This window comes from Adiantum capillus-veneris, chromosome 22 (assembly GCF_014529385.1).
Source record: "Adiantum capillus-veneris isolate H3 chromosome 22, ASM1452938v2, whole genome shotgun sequence".
Classification (NCBI taxonomy): Eukaryota; Viridiplantae; Streptophyta; class Polypodiopsida; order Polypodiales; family Pteridaceae; genus Adiantum; species Adiantum capillus-veneris.
In genome coordinates this window covers 84,396,126-84,401,053 of record NC_140952.1, presented here as the reverse complement: position 1 = coordinate 84,401,053, position 4,928 = coordinate 84,396,126, and positions in this window count along the sequence as shown.

Here is a 4,928-nt window from a genome sequence, read left to right as displayed (position 1 = left end):
TTGCGTAAAGCAATAGAGGTAGAGCTCAAAGAAACCACAAAGGAAGCCTTGGAGTGGGAGAAGAGGGTCTTCAAGTCTATGACTATTCAGAAGATCGATGCCAGCAACCTTAGGCGCGAGTAGCTTCAACCCTCTCTCCCATATCCATTGTTGAAATATGAGGTAGCTACCATAAACAAGCGGATCAGAGAAGATCCAGCTGTACCTCTTTACAATGCAGATACCTCAAAACCAGAAGGGGTCAAGCTCATTGTGGATTCTCAGCCAAAGTGGAGGAAGGCCTGGCTTACAAAGTACCCACAATACCTAATCCACTTGGTACAGGCACCTAAAAATATCAGAGACAACCTCAGCTTCTGTCCTCTACCAAGAATTAGGATGTGGAAAGCGCATAAAATTTTGCAAATAAGCCAACCCACTTGGCTGAACTACCCCAAGCTGCCGGGCTTGAAGATAGATGAGAGAATAAGTGTCCAATACATGGTGAAAACTCTAACGGGCGCCATAAAGTTGTTCACTGGATCACCTGACCTTACATGCATTATGATAAGGAAAATCTGCAAAACCGTCTTAGCAGTGTTCGAGACCTTCAAGCCAGGCCAGGTGACCGACAACATCTTCTTCTTCCAGGATACATACAGATGCACTTATGATCTGTCGGGTCAGCCTTCCAAGGAGGTGATACATGCGCAGTATCAAAGGATAATGTTTCTACCATCCTATCACCTCCAGGATTTCGAAGAGGCATTCTACACAAGCTTCTTCACCATAAATACTGACATTTTTGGCCCAACAATGCTGAACCTGCATACCAGATACGAATCACTGCTAAAGATGCGAGAAACGATACGATGAAGCAGCAGATCAAGGCCATGTCGGGGACGACATGAGCAAGGAGGGGGGGAGTGTTAGAAGCTGGACACACCCCACGACATCTAACTATTTGGAGGATTATTATTTTGTAACTATTCATTCATTGAGGAAAACCTAATTTTTCACCTTGTAAATATTGGGACTTACAGAATTTTCCAGATTGTATATCAGTTTTGATAGTTAGATCGAGTAGATGGTTGGTTTTGGAACTTTAGGGTTTGAGAATTGTAAGGTATATATACCACTTTTTGACCTTAATGAAAAAACCTTTTGTCATTTCAAAACAAGTTTTTAAGTCTGTGAGTGAGCGTACTGTGTACGAGAGAGAGAGTGTGAGCTTCATCTTGACACTACGTGTGCTCCGGTGGTCGGAATCGAGTGCGGAGAAGTGCAGCGTGTTGCCCCCGACGAGAGCTATGTGCCGATACCTACATTGAGCGCCTATGGTCCGGTTTTGCGAGTTCCTTCTACGAGATTCATCGGGTGTTTGGGTGAGATTACGTTGTCCAATTTTGCATTGCAGCATATCCACGCATTCACATTGAGTAGAACTACACATTAGGCACTTTAGATTTTGGAAACGAAGACTTGCAGATTTCGGCCAGACATCCTACGTGTTTCTGCACCAGGTGTTATGGGTCGGGATTTTTGTTCATAGACCTTAGGGAGAGCGACCTATTGGTATTAGTAGGGTCTCCTTCAAGTTCTATGGTGTTTCAAGATTTTTTGATGGGTTTTTGACTCTAGAAAGCGTTGTAGGAAGTTTCCTCTTATGCACTCTTGAAGGCTGTGACTTAGAAAATTGGTAGAGACCTCTGTTGGAACTAGTTAGGAGTCGATCGAGTGTAGGTTGACACCTTATGCCTGCTTCCGCGCGCCTGTGGGTCGACCTTCTTCCTTAGCTGACATTACATGTTAGGTGAGTTCTCGCTGTGCTGACGTCCGTCGCGGCGTATCCATCCAACATCAGCATAAATGTTGACTAGGATTTTTTGCCCCTATTCAGTATCAATTAGAAAGATTGAGCATCTACCACTAGGGTGATCCATTACCCATTGAGGGTTGAGAGAGGCTTTAAACATGTCAATACACAAGAGCACCTTGCCTGGCTACCCCCATAAAAACAGTACATTCCTCTACAGCTAAGGTTTTACAAGCTCTACTATGCATTTTATTCTCTTGAACAAAACAAACATCCAAACTTGAAGGCAACAACTAGTTATTAAACAAATACGGACGGGTGGGGTCATTGAGCCCCTTTACATTGAAGGTGGAAAACTTCATTGTGGGGTATTATGTACCACTTGAGTCTCCCCATATTCACTATCATTATCACACATGTGAACCTCTAGCTGAACACCCTATCGTTCATCAGATTGTAGTCTAGATTTCTTAATGGAGTCATGGTTTTCTACAATGGTATCTATAGCAGCCAATGTCTCAGGTGAGGGCATGTCCTTCATGAGTACCTCATAAAAGTTATGTGGGGAAAAGCATGAGGAAAACCCTTTGAATTTGAAGGTTTTCCTAGAAGGAGTAAACCCTTCAATGTCAACCACCCTTTTCCCTTTCTCTGGATTTCATAATCCATTGGAAGATGAAGCCACATTACTACCCCTCCTCCCCGGTACTCTATTTGAATAGGGATCTTGGATTGGAGGGAGCACCCCCCCCCCCCCCCCCCCCCCCCCCCCCCTCCCCCCCAAGTGTCCGAGCATATGAGGGAGTAGAGGGGTGAACATTGGAAGTATTATGAGGGTCTGATGGGTCTCTTTTCCGAAGAGTTTTGCCATAAATTTGTTCTTTAGGCACCAAAGTTTTTCTTTGCAAGTTTGAAGGGATAAGGTCCACTGCCTTGTTCACTACAGGGAAATTTATTCTCTCTCTCTCTCTCTCTCTCTCTCTCTCTCTCTCTCTCTCTCTCTCTCTCTCTCTCTCTCTCTCTCTCTCTCTCTCTCTCTCTCTCTCTCTAAATTTTCAAAATCTTGCTGCCAAGCACAATAACTTGCAAATAAATTTCCTATCATCTCCTAAGGGGTGTTTGTGCTCGTGTAAAGACGTAGACATTGGCTAGGAGAGTCTCCTAAGCTAAGACCCCTCTATTAGCGCAATGGAAGAGAAAGGGATTAAGAAATTTAGCAAGGAGAGCTTTCACACTTGGCAAACCAAGTTGAAAGGCTACTTGATGAAAAAGCAGTTATGGAGAGTAGTCAAACCAATGATCATTGATTTGTCATCCATTGATGGTGCATACATACAAACACGAGCCATGATCTCACAAAATCAAGCCAAGGATGAGTAGGCATTAAGGAACCATAATCACTACACTACATGACAATTATGTACACTTTATTGATGATTGTGAAACCTCATCAGCTGCATGAGAGGCACTAGAAAAAAACCTTTGGAGATCAAAAAAAGAAGAGCAAAGTGAGCTAAAAGAAGGATCTATACAAATTTAAAATGGAACGTAACGAAGATATTGCAAGCTTGATCAATCGCCTTAAAAGCACGACCACACAACTAGATTATGTAAACATGCAGTACCAAAGGAGGACAAAATTGCAGTTCTTCTAGCAGCCTTACCACCTAGCTTTGACCAGATCATGACCATCATTGACATGAAGGATCCATCCAAGAAATCATGATAAAATAAGGTCCACCAAGTAGAAAGGGTATTCTTGGCCTACCACCACAGGGTAGTATGATCTAATTGCAGGAAAATTCTTTTTTTTTTTTGAGCAATTTATATCTATAGTCATCCACCAGAATTATGTTGCCAGCATCAAATTGCAGGTGCCTTGCCCACACTGTCCATACGTTCTTTAGGTAAACAGGCTTGTTGCCCACATTTTTGCGCACGTGTAGAACCTTCGACATACTCTGTTGCTAGGTCTCACAGTCTTCTTGGGAGAGTACATTTGCCATGCCAAAAGGAGGTTAGAAGTATGCATAACTTAACCTCTGAAACACTTAAAGCTCACATCAATTACTTGCAAAATACTTCTGCCTCACATGTTGGGGAAAGCAAGCATTCAACGTATCTATCAATTATTTTCTCCTTTTATAGCAGGACCACAAAATTATCTTGGCTTTCTTTTAAGATCACTTAGTATGAACTCATCAACATCTAGTCTTATAAGACAAATTAGTGATCTATTGACATTGAAAATCCGTAGTTGGAGCTTCTTGTCCAAAATCCAAAGGCTTGTTGGAAACTCGCTACAGCTTGTCAATAGCACTCCATTGACATCAAGCACAATTAGCCACCCAGGTTTACAGCCTCAAGCACCATGTTTGTCGGTGGCTCAACTAGTCACCAAGGTTTTACTATAATACGGAGTCCAAATGAGTGGAGGCAAATAGACAGTGCAAACATACGTTCAATTATCATATCAAAAAAGAGAACTGGTATGTCATTAGAAAGTACCAAATTGACACTCAAAAGAGCCAATTTGGTAAATAGTATCAAATTGGTATTGTAGTGTGAAGTACTTATTTTGGAAATGAATAGTAACATTGGAACACAGCTACAAGCTGAACAAACCAGAATACCATAGAGAGAACAAGAGATGAAAAAAAAGGCCAAAAGTTGATTTGATTCAGTGAAATGAAAAGCACATTGTTCGCAATACATAAGCATGTAAGAAGGGCTACAATTTGCATGCACGAGAAAATTGGCCATGGGCGCTCTTGCACTTCCTTTTTTGCACACAACAAAGCCCCAATAGGGTTGCTAAATCAATAGAATCACCTATCAAATTTTGTACAGCATCACCAACTGTTGGATCCACACTGTCATCGGTGCTGTCCACTTTTGCATCCTTTGCTACCACTTCGTCCTTCAAATCCTCTGCTACCAGTTCCTCCTTGGCATCCTTCGCCTCCTCTGTATTCTTTGCATTGCCTACCTTTATTTTTTCTATCTCTTCCCCCTTCTAGGCCTGTGCCCCTTCCCCTTTCTTGGCTCATCTACCCCTTTCCCCTCATCCCCCTTCTTGGCCTCCCCCTCATCCTCCTTCTTGGCTTCCACCCCTTGCTTGGCCTCTTCCCCT